General features: G+C 40.0%; 1 protein-coding gene and 1 pseudogene across 16 annotated transcripts in view; one reads left to right on the forward strand and one right to left on the reverse strand.

Annotated features, from left to right (window-relative positions):
• The window catches only part of SGMS1 (sphingomyelin synthase 1), a 485077-nt gene that overhangs the window by 344655 nt on the left and 121129 nt on the right, over positions 1 to 19293 (reverse strand). The window lies entirely within an intron of this gene.
• Positions 14947 to 16720, forward strand: LOC143653929 (F-box only protein 28 pseudogene; annotated as a pseudogene).

Genomic DNA, 19293 nt, shown 5'->3' on the forward strand with positions numbered 1-19293 from the left:
AAAGCCTTCTATCCAAGTGCCAAGGTAGAAACAGGGAATAATCCAGATGGACCCCCTTTCTCTTCTCTTCCATTCCCAAATGAGATCCACTACTACAACATCCTAACCACCCTGTTTCTTGATTTTCTCACCTCTCCGACTCCCTGGTTCTCAACAAATCTCAGGTGGGATGTAGCAATAGCTTCATAGTTCATCCAATTCACCTGTCACCAATCTTCCATTCTCCCTTCTATTCCTTAAAAAAACTAACGGAGGGGGTGGAAGGGTAGTTCCGGTAGAATTCTCGCCTGCCACATAGGAGACCCAGGTTCAATTCCCAGTCCATGAACTTCCCAAAAAAACAGCGAACAAGAAAAACAAACAACAACAACAAAAATACCTACAAACAAAAAATTCAACAAACTGCAATAGTGGGATATTCACATGGAAAAGTAATGAAATGTGACCCCGCCACAAAGCATATGAAAAAAAAAACTTAACAGAGTAATCTGATTCATTCACTTATTCATTCAACAAATATTCAAAGAGCACCCACTAGGCTTCAGGCACTGTTTCAGGCATCAATGATAAATCAGGGTACCTAGTCAAGTCCTTACTTGTGCTCAGGACCACCCTACAATAGTGTCAGGTAAGTGATAACTGCCAGGAGAAAAATAAAGCAGACAGAGAGACAGGGAGTATTTGTGGGCTGTATTATTTTATCTAGAACCGTAAGCAAAGCACTCATTCTGAAGGGGACATTTGGGTAGCAACCTGAAGAAAGCGGTGGGGAGAAACATATCAGGTGGTGGAGGGTGTTCCAGGTAAAGAAGGCAGTAAGTACACCACATGGACCAGGCCTGCTGTGTTTGAGGCTAGAGTAGCAAGAACACAGTCAACAAGGGGGACAGTCAACAGAGGTCAGATCAGAGATCCCAGACCACATAGGTACTTTACAGTACACAGTAACAGTGAGGGAGTTTGGAGTGAAATGAGATTAGTATTTCCATGTAGTAGCTCCTCAAAATTTCTTGGGAAATTTATAGGTTTTGCAAACTCCCAAGAAAAAGAAGCAGGAAAATAGGGAAAAGGTGTTGAGTTCTCCATCCTGCTTAGTAATCAACACAGAAACTGACATCAAGTCCAAAGCAAGAACCGGAAATGATGACAAGCAGAGGTGAAGGTTAAGGCCAACATTTCCAGGAACTGGGACGAAGCACACAGAAAAAAAGGAGCCCCAATCCAGTCTTACCTGTATCTGTTTCTGCATTTTAAGTGTATGTTCACGGCCCGGTCTGGTGCCAGCAGTGAGTCATTTCTCCAGATAAAATTAATATTAATAAGCTATTCACAGTATATGTGCTGGTTGGAAGATGTTAAGTACTTCAGAAAAGGCCATGTCCTTTTAATCCATTCCTATGGAAACAGACTTACTGGGAGTGGGACCTTTTGCTTAGGTTGTTTCAATTGAGATGTGACCCACCCAACTCAAGGTGGGTCTTAATCTTTTACTGGAGTCCTTTATGAGAGGATAAGACAGAGAAACACCCAGAAAGAGTGTTTAGAGAGAACAGGAGCTGAAAGCAATGAAACCTGGAAGCGAAGGACCAATAGATGCCGGCCATAAGCCTTGCTATCTGACAGAGGAACACCAGATTTCAGTGGCCTTTCTTCAGAGACTGTATCATCCTTTTGATGCCTTAACTAGGATATTTTCAAGGTCTCAGAACGGTAAACTTGTAAATTAATAAATCCCCATTGTAAAAGTCAACTCATTTCTGATATATTGCATTCTGGCAGCTTTAGCAAACTGAAACACTATGCTTTACACAAACCATGATTTTATGTAGGGTTGTTAACCTTGCTAGAAGACTGGAATAGCACATTAGTCGAACATTACCCAATAATATTAACAGGCATTTTCCAGTGTGTGAATATTGTCTAGGACACAGTTCTTTGTAAATACCACTAAACTTAGTATTTCTCATTTATTAAACAACTTTTATATATCTGTAATAATAAGAACAGTGAGAAGAATGTCGGAAGAATTTTAAGGAAGATAAAGAAAGTCAGTCAGCTTATTGCTATATATGTTTAAATCATTGAAATACTAGTTATCTGGGAAAAAAGAATTTTCCTTTGAGCAGTATGCTTTTAAAAGAAATCAGAAATAAATTACTTAAATACAGGAATAAAGATCTAGTACCCTTCACTAAATATTTAAGCAAATTAGTTGGGAACTTTTTTGCTTTGGTAAACAAGAATAGCTCTGTCAGTAAGGTCTTCAATGAAAATATTATTTAAAGGAAAATTTGCTTCAACAGAAGAAATGCAAAAAGATGATATAACTGTTGAAATCAGAACCTGATCTAAAAACCTGAATTTTTATATACACCCACACACCAAATCCAACTGCAAAACTAAAATCAGGGTAAGCAGACACAATATTTTTATTGTTAAAAAGGGAAATTAGTTTCTATGAGCTTAGGGAATCTAACTCTATCATAACAGGCAGTAAGCATGCCTGCCCTTTGCTCCAGAGGTAGACACTATCTCTTTACCTTCTAAGGCGCCCACTATACATAAAAGAGAGGTCCGCACCTCTGTATACAACAGAAATGCAGGGAGAATAGTTTCCCAATTGCAGGCAGGTTAACAAGAGGTAAAGAAAATCAGAGGAAGAGTGAGAAACAGGATAGATTTTCAGGTTACAGAAATAACTTACTAATCAGGCACTATTCCAGCCAGTTAACATATGTATTTAATCCTCACAGCCATAAGAAGCAGGTACTATTATTACCTCTACACATTTTAAAAATAAAGAAACTGAGGTACAGAGAGGATATTTGTCACACAGGTACATAATGGTAGAGTGGCATTCAAACCTAGACACAAGCTCCAGATCCAGGCTAGTAACCAATATGCTTTCCTGCCTCTGTGTTTCTTCAAAGTATGATTAGTGTTATGTGCTAATGTTCAATAAAATTTCATTTCTTCTTAAAATTGTAAGGACTTTTCATTTAAAGGAACTGCATAAGCTTTCACATCCATGTGCTAATATAATTTTCAGAGTGGAAGTTTCCCCATCCCTGAGGTAAAAAGTGAACTAGTTACTCTTGGCTACTTAAATTTCATGCCTGAAATAACCCAGATAAGCAGCTTGGAATGATCAAACATTACAGTGAAAATGGAATCTAGCATCTCCCTTATTAGCAGAGAGCTGGATTCTATCAGTGTTCAACATGAAATGTCAAGGCTTTGGACCTAATATTCACTGCCTGAGTATAAATACATATTGGTCTGGAAGCTATGTAAGACTGGCCCAGAGCAATCCATTCAGATAACACTTGGAAAAGAGAATCCTGACCTGAAACAGGCCATGATACCAAGGGAAATTGATAAGACATGCCACAGGATACACATTACATAACAAAAGTAAAACTGTAAGAGTTGGAAAAGGAACATTCAAAAATTCTATTTCACTTGCCATAGTTATTTTTTTCAACTTTCTTTTGCTTTTTAAAACAACATCAGTATCCAAACCACTGACCATATAACCACATAGTCACCCCATACACCTGAACTGTCATTCCAAGTCATTTGCAATCACAGGTCTGTGTATGTGCTTCCACATCTGTAATCCTAGGCAAAAACGTATTCACATGCAATGATATCCAGGCTGCTTTGGGAATGAAGAAGTAAATAAGAAAGGATTAAATATAGCTACCGCGGCCTAATCCCTGCCTATAGAAGAGCTAGCAAACACATACTAGAATTAAGCTTATTTTACCAGTAAGGAAACTGAATCCTAAAGAAATTGAATAATTTGTATAAGGTCAGACAGGTTGGTCTGGTTGCCAACTGCTGACCCTGTACTTACTGTCTATTATCAATAAGGTTTTAGCAGACTTTCTCACAGAGCACAGAAAATAAATTCTCATCAGCAGAGAGGAATTAAGAATCTAACATAGTGAGCTTTGGGTTAATACACATAGCTAAAATGGGTGTTTACTAGGCATGTAGATAGAGGGCAGGAATTCATACAGTGTCTGCCTACCACTTAGAAGTTTCTAAAAACAAACTCTATTCTCTCTCATGTTAAACGCGAAGGAATTTCAATTTAACTATGTGAACAGGAAGATCTGACACCTCTTCGCTAAACACAGGAAAAGAAAGTTTAATACAGAAGAAAAGAAAAAAAAGCAAGTATAAATAACTCAGTGAGAATATGGTTTGTTAGTGGGAACTTACACTATTTTTCCTTCCATTTGTTACATACATTTACATATTCATATGCACACGTATGTACAAATGTGCGTTATGCATGTGTATCATTTAATGTCAGCCAGGTCTTAATGCAAGGCACTGAGTAAAGCAAATACTATCAGTGACAAGTGCAAGACACATCACCGGAGCCTAAGAGGCCCTCTCCATACAATACTGCTGGCATTATAAATTGGCTTAATACTTTCGATATGAAATCTGATAGCAACAATCATAAAAATATTATATAGTTTGATCTAGTAATCCCATTCCCCTAACATGCAGAGATCACTTTCATGAATTTCTTTCTACTTTCCTCGTGTTCTCATGCAGCTGTGATCAGGGCCCACACAGTTTCTGTATCCTGCAATGGTTTTCCTAACAGTCATTTTTAAAGGCCATAGAAGGGATGCCAATCACTGGGATAGAGGTGTCCTGCTGTGTCTGTTGATCTTTGTACATTACAATCACACCTTGTTATTCAAGAATAGTCTGAGCATATGCAAGAGCTTTATAAATCTTTGTGCTTCTATTAGGCAGGTATAAGAAACAGTTAACTGGTAACACTGACAGAAACTAAATAAGACTAGGAATTAAAAGGCCTGGCTTCTGAGTCTTGAATAGTTAAATGATCTCCAGCAAATCAAAATTTCTCTGGGTCTGTTTCTTACCTGTCATTTGGCACGTGAGTATTTACTATGTATTTACTAGTCTAAGCACTTCCGTATCGCCTCGTTACAACCCCATAACAACACTAAGAGGGAGGTCTTATCAATTTCATTTGAAGTTGAGAAAACTAAGGCACAAAGTTATCCAGCTAATATTATCTGGCAGTTAGGGACACAGGCTGACTGGGCCTAGAGCACACTGTTAACCAATACACTGCTGGATTAGAGGATTTGGGAATTTCTCCCTGTCTATGAGTTTGAAATTCTAGGAATGAGCATAAATCATTACATTTATGCCAAATTTTTGTGGTTGCTCAATGCCCTTCACAAGGTACAAACCTTTAATCTTCAACCACTGAAAGCTTTAAAGCTGCTACCAAAGACACTGACTTTAAACACTGACTTTAATGAAAGGTGAACCTCAAACAAACTACAAATCCACACAGTACTTTAAATTCTCCTTAATTATGCAACTCTCAGCTGATGGAAGAACTAAGTCAATGGAATTGAAAGGAGGAAAGAAGCAAAAACAAGCAACATTTTACTTTTTGCCTGAAATTGGAAATATAACCACTTCCAGAGTTTCAAGGCTCTCTAGCCGGTTGCTACCCACTGATACTTCTGGTGGATCCTCTCCACCAGGAGGACTGCAGAGGTTTACCCACCCACCGCAGTCCAGTCCAGCCCAGCCTGCCCCCAACTACCAACTCCAGAAAAGGCAGACGAAGAAGTTGCAATGACATCTCCAAGCCACCAGAGGGCAGATCTTCATCTGGGTTCAGAATATCTCACCAAAAAGGAAAGTTAAAATTATATTCTTCCAAAGAGAATGAAAAAAAATTACATTCTAATTCATGTGCATCTCTTTTCTTCAAATCAACAAAAAAGGTTGAGAGCCATCCTTTCTTTTCTTTCTTCTTTCAAAGTCCCAGTCTTTCCCTAATCTAACTCAATCCTTACCCAAACGATGAATGAAATCACTACTCTCCAGATCAAAGATTCTAGGACTCTGCTGTGCACAAAAATTTAGTTGTCTGAAAAAAATGCAAATTCCAGAACTCCATACCCATAACTTACACATTGATGTATTTGACATAGGGCTCGGTATTTGCATTTCTGACTTTCAATTACTGACATAGATGGCTGATAGACCATGCTTTGAGAAACAGTGTTTCAGAAGCTGCAAGAGCAAAGCTACATCTCTTTTAAATCACAGCCTAAATATCGTCTCCACCCTCTTGAGGAATGGGAAGCTTTTCTCTTGCCCCTCTTTCCCTATGTATCTGTCCAAGTCTCCCCACGCATCACCTTCTAAACAGACTCCCTTGCTCCGTTAAGTTCACTGATTAGGCGCCTACCAGGTGAGCTCTAGCTCTTCCTGTAAGAAGACAACCTCAACGGCAAAGTTCCTGATAACTTCAGGAACTCATTTCTGACATTGAATATCTACATTGAGAGCATCAGAGCTACAACTTCATTCCATGAACTAGTAAACTGCTGGCTTTCCCTGAGTCATAACAAGCACTCTGGGTACAGAAAGAGTGTGGCAGTACAAGATGGGCACCTTGGCTTATGGCTCACCCCTTATTATTGCTGCTTTCTAACCCATTAACACACTTGGGAGAGCACAACACAGGAAGGGCATCCTGTACACACAGAGCAAGCAGTCTTGTGGCTACTGAAATAAAACACTGCCAATGGGCTGCTAACAATTAAAATTTCACCATTGTTAAATGAACTTTTCTAAAACACTACACCAAAAAACTGTGTTAACTCCTCTTAAATAAGACACTCTTTTTATGGAACTCTTTCCTATGCAATTAGTCCCATGGTGACCTGGGTTTCAGTTATAAGCATCCACAGGCACAGTTTTTTCTTACACTAATTTATACTCTGAAACGAAGGAATTGACAACCTACCTCTAACTGCTGAGGCAGAATGGATAATGATTCACAGGGCTCATGAGCCAGCCCTTACACAGACCTGTAAATGCTACAGTAAGTTCAAGGCCCTCAGCTTGCTTGAGAGAAGCAGGCAACTAACTACCCAGGGCCTAGTGAGACACCAAGCCTCAGGCCAAATACAATAACATTCACTCAACCTGATGTGAAGATGCAGAATGTGGGACCTTTGCACCTAAACATGTTCTGGTTCCAGTTGCACAAGCATGAACTCTAAGCATTACAACAGCTTGAAAGATCGGGTGTTAGAGGTCTCCCGATGTCTCCTGAATCCAGTGAACAGGACACAGTCAGTTAAATATCTGTAGAGGTAGAAAGTACTCATGAAGTACAAAACATATGTTATAAGGAAGGACTAGTGTAAGTCAGGATAGTGGTTACTTTTGGGGGAAGCGAGAGGGTCATAATTGAGAAGGGCTTAGTGGAGCTTCTACAGAGCCTGGAAAAGTCTGTTTCTTATCCTGGGTAGATGTCACACGTATTTACGTTGCAATCATAAACTTTGTTTTATGTGCCTTAATAATGGTACACAATGCTTTTAAAGGGCACCTGGCAATACAACTTTAATGCAAGATCAGTGTTCTAGCCTTTACTCTTGGGATCACAAGAGTGCCCTGAGGGTACCTGGGTCAGTCAGACCACAAGCACACCGGACAGTCAGAGCTCAGCAATATTCCCAAGGAGTGGTCATATCCAGTAGCAAAGTCATTTGTTTATAGAGCTCTCAAAATTCTACAACTCAAATGTAGTGGTAGTCAACGTGGCACTTTATGAGCAAGAGAGAACACATAAGAATGAGAATTATCCACAGTAATGGATTACAATAAAATAATGTTTTATCCATTGCAAAAAATATCAAGCGGCAGCAAAGTGACCAGATAATCAGATTATTTTAAAAGGCTAGCTTCATGAGGAACTTGCCAGTAGTGACCATTCTAAGTAAGGACACTTGGTCTCTGATAGTCTTTGGCTATTTTACTGGGATCCACATCTGTATTATAACTAATGAGGATGGGGGAAGGGTTAGTACAAGTCTTAGATGGACTTCAAAACATTTTTTTTTAAACTCCCAAAGTTTTCTCTTTGCCAATTTTTTAAAAAATAAGCTAGGTATTTGTGTTAGTTAGAATCAGTTGTCAACTTGGCCAGGTGAGCATACCTAGTTTTGTTGCTGCGGACATAAGCAAATGGTACGTGAAACTCATCTGTTGCTAATTACATCTGCAGTCAGCTAGGAGGCGTGTCTGCTGCAATGAGTGACGTTTGCCTTAATTGGCTGGTGCTTAAATGAGAGAACACAATGTAGCACAGCCTAAGCAGCTGGCCATTCCTCATCTCAGCACTCACAGCTCAGCCCAGGCCTTTGGAGATAAAGAAAGAAGTTACCCCGGGTAAAGTTGTTGGAACCCAGGGGCCTGGAGAGAAGACCAGCAGAGACCATCCTGTGCTTTCCATGTAAGAAACAACGTCAGTGGAAAGTTAGCTGCCTTTCCTCTGAAGAACCAACAAAATAAATCCCCTTTTATTAAAAGCCAATCCGTCTTTGGTGTGTTGCATTCCGGCAGCTAGCAAACTAGAACAGTATTATATAACATTGCCTGCCCATTTCTTCTCTCTAAAATAAGCATTGCAAGGGACAGAAACTGTCTTACTCAACATGTATTCCTGGGTTTAATACATAGTGTCTGTCACACAGCATATACACAAAAGGTATTTGAGTGATATTCACAAAAAGTTTTCTAAAAACTCTAAGATGCTTATACAAACCATTTTATACTGACACTGAGGAATTTCCTGCTTGCTACAAAGCACATTAAAATGTAATCCAAGATAGTGCAGAACTGGCTTCTATTACATCTGCTTGGAATAGAAAGCAGGCAGTACCCTTACACATGGAGTTTGGGAATCTTAAATGCTACCATTTACGCTACATGAAAGATACATCTAGATAAGAAGTGGTCCACAGCCTGGTGTTACGAGTCAGAAATAAATGGGTTAAAAATCTCAATGCTACCATTACATCTTCCAAGAAAGTTACTTAACACCTCTGAACCCTCCAATCCTGAGTCCTAGGAATGCTAAGGCAGCCGACTCCTTTGTGTCCAGTCTGCTTCAAATGCCTCCATCTTTTTCTCTGGTGTGATTTAAAAGTCAACACATAATGGTGTCCAGCATCTGAGTCTCCCATGTTGGGTTATCCTCCTCAGCAGATGTGTACTGGTGGAGGGGAGCCTGCCCCATTACAGAAGCTGAGAAAATCATTTTCTCCACCCCTGGCACCTCATCTGTGCACATGTCACCAGGGGTTGGACAAGCAACACAAAGAAACAGAGGCAGAGGAGAATGCAGTTAAGAAATGTCAAGATAACTGTACATTCAGTGTCCAGATAGTGTCAGCAAGGTCATTTTCACAGGAGTCCCCTGTGCCCAGGTGGTGCCTCATGGTGTCATTCTGGCAACCTAGCCTACTCTGGCAACTGCTGGATAGGCTTTTATAAGTGCCTTTTCTGCTTAAGTTCTTATGTACAATCAAGAACACATGGACAGGAGATTCCAGAGAAGATGGCGGCTTAGTAAGGTGCGCGCATCTTAGTTCCTCCTCCAGAACAACTACTAAATAACTAGAAACAGTACAGAACAGCTCCCAGAGCCACGACAGAGACCGAAAACACAGTGTACCCCAATCTGGAATGGCTGGACCGGCTACGAGACTCCGCTGCGGTGAGGTCCCCGAGCGGCGCGGGCTTTCCCAGGCCGCGGCGGCTGGTGGCCGGTGCCCCTCCCTCCCTCCTTCCCGGTCCGGCTGAGAGACTCGGAGAGGCAAGTTCCCCAAGCCGTGGCGGCTGGCGGCCGGTGCCCCTCCCTCACGGGCGGCTTCCTAGGCTGGCGGGGAGCTTCGGATAAGCAGTTCCCCAACCCACGGAGGCCAGCGCCCCTCCCCCACCCGTGGCTTCCTGGGCCGGCTGGGAGCCTCGGATTGGCGGTTCCCCAAGCCGCGGCGGCACGACCGGTGCCACTCCCACACATTCGGCTTCCCGGGCCAGCTGGGAGCCTCGGATCGGCGGTTACCCAAGCCGCGGCGGCCGGCGACCGGCGCCCCTCCCGCACACGCAGCTTCCTGGGCCGGCTGGGAGCTGCGGATCAGTGGTTCCCCAAGCCGCAGCGGTCGGCAACCGGCGCCCCTCCCAAACACGCGGCTTCCCGGGCCGGCTGGGAGCCTCGGATCAGTCGTTCCCCAAGCTGCGGCAGCCAGCGACCGACGCCCCTCCCACACATGCGGCTTCCCGGGCGGCTGGGAGCCTTGGATCAGCAGTTTCCCAAGCCGCGGCGGCCGGCACCCCTCCCCCACAGGCGACTTCCTGGAGGGAAAGGAAAGAGTCTCCAACAGTAGTAGAGGCTGAGTCCAACCTAACACCAATAGTGGCATTAAGGAACAACTTCTGACTACTAAAAACAGGCCCTCAGCTCAGGTGAAACGGATCAAGGCTGAAGTCGCCTATTGGGCTAACTGAAAAAGAGGAAAGGGGGCGAAACAGAGCCTTCTGCGGCTGTTTCTACGGAGGCTTCATTGCCTCTGGGCTCAGCGCTGGGATTACACAGGTTGCAACTGCCCCGAATGCAGAAACAGGCTGCTTTCAGGGCTCTCTACCACCTGAATCTTCCCCGCGGGAGGGGTGAAACGCAACTCGGGTGGAATCCCTCTCTCAAGGAATTCAGATCCCAGGACTTACTTCACAATTTGAAGCCATTAAAACCAACCTACAAGCTTTCCTCTGTCTCCACCACACACTCAGCAGTGAGAGTCTTCCAAAGTTAAAGGAGCCACAACATCTTTTGTTGGTGGGACCCGAAGACAGAAAAGCACCACATACTGGGCAGGATAAGAAAAACACAGCCCAGAGACTTCACAGGAAAGTCTTTCAACCTGCTGGGTCCCACACTCAGGGAAATCTGATTAAATGCCCAGACGCCAGCAAAAAATAACAAATCACACCAGGAAAATTGAAGATATGGCCCAGTCAAAGGAACAAACCAATAGTTAAAATGAGATGCAGGAACTGAGACAACTAATTCTGAATATACGAACAGAAATGGAAAACCTCTTCAAAAACCAAATCAATAAATTGAGGGAGGACATGAAGAAGGCAAGGGATGAACAAAAAGAAGAAATGGAAAGTCTGAAAAAACAAATCACAGAACTTATGGGAATGAAAGATACAGTAGAAGAGAAGAAAAAACAATGGAAATCTACAATGGTAGATTTCAAGAGACAGAATTAGTGAACTGGAGGATGGAACATCTGAAATCCAAAAAGAAACAGAAACCATAGGGAAAAGAATGGAAAAATTTGAGCAGGGGCTCAGGGAATTGAATGATAATATGAAGCGCACAAATATACGTGTTGTGGGTGTCCCAGAAGGAGAAGAGGAGGGAAAAGGAGGAGAAAAACTAATGGAAGAAATTAGCACTGAAAATATCCCAACTCTTATGAAAGACCTAAAATTACAGATCCAAGAAGTGCAGTGCACCCCAAAGAGAACAGATCCAAATAGGCGTTTCTCTAAGACACTTACTAGTTAGAATGTCAGAGGTCAAAGAGAAAGAGAAGATCTTGAAAGCAACAAGAGAAAAACAATCCATCACATACAAGGGAAACCCAATAAGACTATGTGTAGATTTCTCAGCAGAAACCATGAAAGCTAGAAGACAGTGGGATGATATATTTAAATTACTAAAAGAGAAAACCTGCCAACCAAGACTTCTATATCCAGCAAAATTATCCTTCAAAAATAAGGGAGAAATTAAAACATTTTCAGACAAAAAGTCACTGAGAGAATTTGTGACCAAGAGATCAGCTCTGCAAGAAATACTAAAGGGAGCACTAGAGTCAGATATGAAAAGACAGAAGAGAGAGGTATGGAGAAGAGTGTAGAAAGAAGGAAAATCAGATATGATATATATAATACAAAAGGCAAAATGGTAGAGGAAAGTATTATCCAAACATTAATAACACTAAATGTTAATGGACTGAATTCCCCAATCAAAAGACATAGACTGGCAGAATGGATTAAAAAACAGGATCCTTCTATATGCTGTCTAAAGGAAACACATCTAAGACCCAAAGATGAACATAGGTTGAAAGTGAAAAGTTGGGAAAAGATATTTCATGCAAATAACAACCAGAAAAGAGCAGGAGTGGCTATACTAATATCCAACAAATTAGACTTCAAATGTAAAACAGTTAAAAAGAGACAAAGAAGGATACTATCTACTAATAAAAGGAACAATTCAACAAGAAGACATAACAATCATAAATATTTATGCACCAAATCAGAATGCCCTAAAATACGTGATGAATACACTGCAATTACTAAAAGGGAAATAGACACATCTACCATAATAGTTGGAGACTTCAATTCCCCACTCTCATCAATGGACAGAACATCTAGACAGAGGATCAATAAAGAAATAGAGAATTTGAATATTACAATAAATGAGCTAGACTTAACAGACATTTATAGGACATTACATCCCACAACAGCAGGATACACCTTTTTCTCAAGTGCTCATGGATCATTCTCAAAGATAGACCATATGCTGGGTCACAAAGCAAGTCTCAACAAATTTAAAAAGATTGAAATCATACACAACACTTTCTTGGATCATAAAGGAATGAAGATGGAAATCAATAATAGGCAGAGTGCCAGAAAATTCACAAATACGTGGAGGCTCAACAAAACACTCTTAAACAACCAGTGGGTCAAGGAAGAAATTACAAGAGAAATTAGTAAATATCTCGAGGTGAATGAAAATGAAAACACAACATATCAAAACCTAAGGGACGCAGCAAAGGCAGTGCTAAGAGGGAAATTTATTGCCCTAAATGCCTATATCAAAAAAGAAGAAAGGGCAAAAATTCGGGAATTAACTGTCCACTTGGAAGAACTGGAGAAAGAACAGCAAACTAACCACAAAGCAAGCAAAAGGAAAGAAATAACAAAGATTAGAGCAGAAATAAATGAAATTGAGAACATGAAAACAATAGAGAAAATCAATAAGACCAGAAGTTGGTTCTATGAGAAAATCAACAAGATTGATGGGCCCTTAGCAAGTTTGACAAAAAGAAGAAGAGAGAGGATGCAAATAAATAAGATCAGAAATGGAAGAGGAGACATAACCACTGACCTCACAGAAATAATGGAGGTAATAACAGGATACTATGAACAAATTTATGCTAATAAATACAACAATGTAGATGAAATGGACAAGTTCCTAGAAAGGCATGAACAACCAACTTTGACTCAAGAAGACATAGATGACCTCAACAAACCAATCACAAGTAAAGAAATTGAATCAGTCATTCAAAAGCTTCCCAAACAGAAAAGTCCAGGACCAGACGGCTTCATATGTGAATTCTACCAAACATTCCAGAAAGAATTAGTACCAACTCTGCTCAAACTCTTCAAAACAATTGAAGTGGAGGGAAAGCTACCTAATTCATTCTATGAAGCCAACATCACCCTCATACCAAAACCAGGCAAAGATATTACAAAAAAAGAAAACTACAGACCAATCTCTCTAATGAATATAGATGCAAAAATCCTCAACAAAATTCTAGCAAATCGAATCCAGCAGCACATTAAAAGAATTATACATCATGACCAAGTAGGATTCATCCCAGGTATGCAAGGATGGTTCAACATAAGAAAGTCAATTAATGTAATACACCATATCAACAAATCAAAGCAGAAAAATCACACGATCATCTCAATTGATGCAGAGAATCCATTGACAAGATTCAACATCCTTTCCTGTTGAAAACACTTCAAAGGATAGGAATACAAGGGAACTTCCTTAAAATGATAGAGGGAATATATGAAAAACCCACAGCTAATATCATCCTCAATGGGGAAAAATTGAAAACTTTCCCCTGAGATCAGGAACAAGACAAGGATGTCCATTATCACCACTGTTATTCAACATCGTGTTGGAAGTTCTAGCCAGAGCAATTAGACAAGAAAAAGAAATACAAGGCATCAAAATTGGAAAGGAAGAAGTAAAACTATCACTGTTTGCAGATGATATGATACTATACGTCGAAAACCCTGAAAAATCCACAGCAAAACTACTAGAGCTAATAAACGAGTACAGCAAAGTAGTAAGTTACAAGATCAACATTCAAACATCTGTAGTGTTTCTATACACTAGCAATGAACAAGCTGAGGGGGAAATCAAGAAACGAATTCCATTTACAATTGCAATTAAAAGAATAAAATACTTAGGAATAAATTTAACTAAAGAGACAAAAGACCTATACAAAGAAAACTACAAAAAACTGTTAAAAGAAATCACAGAAGACCTAAACAGATGGAAGGGCATACCATGTTCATGGATTGGAAGACTAAATAACAATTCTACCTAAATTGATTTACAGATTCAACGCAATATCAATCAAAATCCCAACAACTTATTTTTCAGAAATAGAAAAACCAATAAGCAAATTTATCTGGAAGGGTAGTGTGCCCCGAATTGCTAAAAGTATCTTGAGGAAAAAAAACGAAGCTGGAGGTCTCACGCTGCCGGACTTTAAGGCATATTATGAAGCCACAGTGGTCAAAACATCATGGTACTGGCATAAAGATAGATATATCAACCAATGGAATCAAATAGAGTGCTCAGATATAGACCCTCTCATCTATGGACATTTGATCTTTGATAAAGCAGTCAAGCCAACTCACCTGGGACAGAACAGTCTCTTCAATAAATGGTGCCTAGAGAACTGGATATCCATATGCAAAAGAATGAAAGAGGACCCATATCTCACACCCTATACAAAAGTTAACTCAAAATGGATCAAAGATCTAAACATTAGGTCTAAGACCATAATACAGTTAGAAGAAAATGTAGGGAGATATCTTATGAATCTTACAATTGGAGGCGGTTTTATGGACCTTAAACCTAAAGCAAGAGCACTGAAGAAAGAAAGAAAGAAATGGGAGCTCCTCAAAATTAAACACTTTTGTGCATCAAAGAACTTCATCAAGAAAGTAGAAAGGAGGAATCAAACCCCCAAGATGGTGGCGGCGTCGGAGGAGCGAATGGCCGAGGACGGAGGCAGCGGCCACGGCGACGGCTGCTCCTCTTCGGCCGCCGGCTCTGCTCAGCGACAGCCCCCCCCACCACCCCCCACAGCCCCCGCAGCCGGTGTCCCAGGTGCCCCAAGCCCCGGCCCTGGCTCCGGACCAGCTGCCTCAAAACAACACGCTGGTAGCGCTGCCCATCGTAGCCATCGAGAACATCCTCAGCTTTATGTCCTACGATGAAATTAGCCAGCTCCGCCTGGTTTGTAAAAGAATGGACTTGGTCTGCCAGAGAATGTTGAATCAGGGATTTCTGAAGTTGAGAGATACCATAATCTATGTCAGAAACAGGTGAAAGCACAACTCCCAAGGAGAGAGTCAGAAAGGAGAAACCATTCATTAGCTTGTCATGCAGATATCCTTGCTGCTGTTGAAACAAGACTATCATTGTTAAATATGACTTTCCTGAAGTATGTGGATTCCAACCTCTGTTGCTTCATCCCAGGAAAGGTGATTGATGAAATTTATCGAGTGTTGAGATATGTCAATTCTACCAGATCCCCTCAACGAGCTCATGAAGTACTTCAAGAGTTAAGGGATATTTCCTCCATGGCAATGGAATACTTTGACGAGAAAATTGTTCCAATTCTAAAGAGGAAATTACCAGGATCAGATGTATCTGGAAGACTCATGGGCTCTCCTCCAGTCCCAGGACCTTCTGCAGCTCTTACAACAATGCAGCTGTTCTTCAAGCAGAACCCTTCAAGACAAGAGGTTACCAAACTCCAGCAGCAGGTTAAAACAAATGGTGCTGGTGTGACTGTTCTCAGGTGTGAAATTTCTGAGCTTCGCACCAAAGTGCAAGAACAGCAGAAACAGCTTCAAGACCAGGACCAGAAACTGCTAGAGCAGACCCAGATCATAGGTGAAAAGAATGCACGGTTGGCAGAGCTGGAACGCAAACTGAGAGAAGTAATGGAAAGCGCAGTAGGAAACTCCTCAGGATCTGGGCAGAATGAGGAATCTCCTCGGAAACGAAAAAAGGCAGTGGAAGCTATAGACACTCTTAGGAAATCTAAACGTCTTCAGAATAGAAAGTAAATTGGAATGTGGTTCTAAAACCAGAGGAAGAGGTGGCGTAGTTGCTTAAGCAGTTATGCATATCAGGGCACTGAGCAACGCAGTGTCCCCTTAGGCGTCTAGGCTTTTGGAACACAATTTAACTTGAACTCTCACAATTGGGACATTCTTTTCCCGCTTCTCCTGGTTGTACTGATGCACAGCATCTTTTTATTTTGCAATAGATTTGTACTAACCAGACCTGTTCCATCATGTTTTGAGGAGTAACTTTTTTCCTGTGCAGATAATGTTTAAAGTAAATTTATTTGTTTCTGCATATATGCACATTACATAAGGATCTTAAACCCAGTCTTGACAGACTAGAAGTTAAGTTTAAATACAGAAAATGTCCTGTTCACTTGAAAGGAAGACCTACTTTTTAAATGGACACTATCCTGTTTTAAAAAAAAAAGTTGACTTTTTGTTATAAGTGACCTTTGTCTGGAATGTCTGAAAAGTAGTTAATGCTTTTTGGTATTGAAGTAATGGGTAACTAAAATGGACTTTCATAGTATTGACTGTAGAAGGGGCCTCTACAGTATTGACTATATATTTTTATAAACTACTGGTAAGGGACTTACCCAGTTGTAATATACATGTTTTCATATGTCTTTTGGGGCCATGTCCTACATTTGCATGGATGGATGCATGCATTGCCTAGTCAGCTCACTTAAGCTCTTGCGCTGGTATGGATATGAACTTCTACTTCTCTACTTTATAGAGCAGCTTCTTAGATTATTTAAGCGCTTAGCATCTTTCACCACAACAGGGTGCCCCTAGAGAGGAAATTGTTGGTCCATTTGCCCTCCAGTTTTACAGGGCAAGAGAATATTGAATCCCATCACTTTATTCTCTGTAGGGTTCAAGTACACTGGCTAAGGCAGAACCCCAAATTCCAAGGCTGTTTATATCACTATCAGACTTCTGGGAACTAGTACTGTTTTTTATTCACTTTGTTGCTTATTGGTCAGATGTGGTGATTGAGTAGGCAACAGGACTTGAGGGATGCAGCTTTGCAATTGAAGCAAACTTCATTGAAGGAAATTGTACTATGAAAATGATTTTGATCATTTTGGGGGGCAAGGTGACCTGAGAAAAGCTTTTTTTTTTTAATTTAAATTTCAAGTTTTCCTTAACTTACAATTTTAAACAAAAGCTTTAATTTTTTTTTGCACTCCTCTTTTGAGCTTGTAACTGGAAAAGCATGTCTTGCACTGTTCAACCTTATGAGTGATTGATCACTTTTACAACCTCCAAATTGTGTACAGTGGTTATTTTCCCATTTGTATATTTTTCAGACATTATTCAACTATCACTGTCCTAGTTTTTTGGGTTTTTTTTTTTAGTTTTTTATTTGGAAATAATTTCAAACTTATAAGACAGCTATACAAATAATATAAACCCCATAGAGAAAATTCCCACATGCCCTACACCCCCAGATAACCAGATCCACCACTAGTTTTATTTTTTATATACTAAATGGTATTGCTGTTATTCGACTGTTAAATTCTTTTAAATAACTGTTGCCTTGCACTTCAGTTATTTAAAGTAAAGTTAGATGTAAAATAGAAAACTATCCCTTCCAGGTGGGAGTTTGACAGCTATATAAAACCTAAGGGTTTGGTATGTACCTTAGTTGAATCAAAAAAAGCACAACAAGGTTACCACCTTTTACAACATCCAACATAACATGATTTTGCATCCTTTAGATTGACCTCACCAAATGAAACTTTCCTATCCATTTTTATGTTGTCCTTAAATAATATTGACCTTAGATTTTGATCAAGTCTATGTCTAATTTTGAAGTTCCATTTATAATGCAGTATGTTTTCAATGAAAATCCATAAAGTAACATCTGAGTGTTTCATGGTTTGTTGGGACAGTAATTTTAAAATAAACAATTTCAAAAAAAAAAAAAAAGAAAGTAGAAAGACAGCCTACACAATGGGAGACAATATTTGGAAATGATATATCAGATAAAGGTCTAGCATCCAGAATTTATAGAGATTGTTCAACTCAACAACAAAAAGACAGCCAACCCAATTACAAAATGGGAAAAAGACTTTAACAGACACCTCTCAGAAGAGGAAATACAAATGGCCAAAAGACACATGAAGAGATGCTCAATGTCCCTGGCCATTAGAGAAATGCAAATCAAAACCACAATGAGATATCATCTCACACCCACCAAAATGGCCATGATCAACAAAACAAAAAATGACAAGTGCTGGAGAGGATGCGGAGAAAGAGGCACACTTATCCACTGTTGGTGGGAATGTCAAATGGTGCAACCACTGTGGAAGGCAGTTTGGCGGTTCCTCAAAAAGCTGAATATAGAATTGCCATACAACCCAGCAATACCATAGCTAGGTATCTACTCAAAGGACTTAACGGCAAAGACAGAAACAGACATTTGCACACCAATGTTTATAGCAGCATTATTTACAATTGCAAAGAGATGGAAACAGCCAAAATGTCCATCAACAGACAAGTGGCTAAACAAATGGTGGTATATACATACGATGGAATATTATGCAGCTTTAAGACAGAATAAACTTATGAAGCATGTAATAACATGGATAGACCTAGAGAACATTATGCTGAGTGAGACTAGCCAAAAACTAAAGGACAAATACTGTATGGTCCCACTGATGTGAACTAATATTAGAGAATAAACTTGGAATATGTCATTGGTAACAGAGACCATCAGGAGTCAGAAATAGGGTAAGATAATGGGTAATTGGAGCTGAAGGGATGCAGACTGTGCAACAGGACTGGATACAAAAACTCAAAAATGGACAGCACAATACTACCTAATTGTAATGTAATTACGTTAAAACATTGAATGAAGCTGCATCTGAGCTATAGTTTTTTTTTGTTTTTTTGTTTTTTTATATATATTTTTTATTTTTATTTTTTTCTATTATCATTTTATTTCTTTTTCTGTTGTCTTGCTATTTCTTTTTCTAAATCGATGCAAATGTACTAAGAAATGATGATCATACATCTATGTGATGATATTAAGAATTACTGATTGTATATGTAGAATGGAATAATTTCTAAATGTTGTGTTAGTTAATTTTTTTTAATTATTTAAAAAAAAAAGAACACATGGACAGAGGTGGGAAATTTTTGACAACCTCTGGCTTTCAGAAGTTCAATAATATGATAAAAATAAAACACTAAAAGTCAAACCACAGAAGCAACAGCTTTAAAAATTAG

The sequence above is a fragment of the Tamandua tetradactyla genome, chromosome 13, assembly GCF_023851605.1.
Source record: "Tamandua tetradactyla isolate mTamTet1 chromosome 13, mTamTet1.pri, whole genome shotgun sequence".
In the NCBI taxonomy this organism is placed as follows: Eukaryota; Metazoa; Chordata; class Mammalia; order Pilosa; family Myrmecophagidae; genus Tamandua; species Tamandua tetradactyla.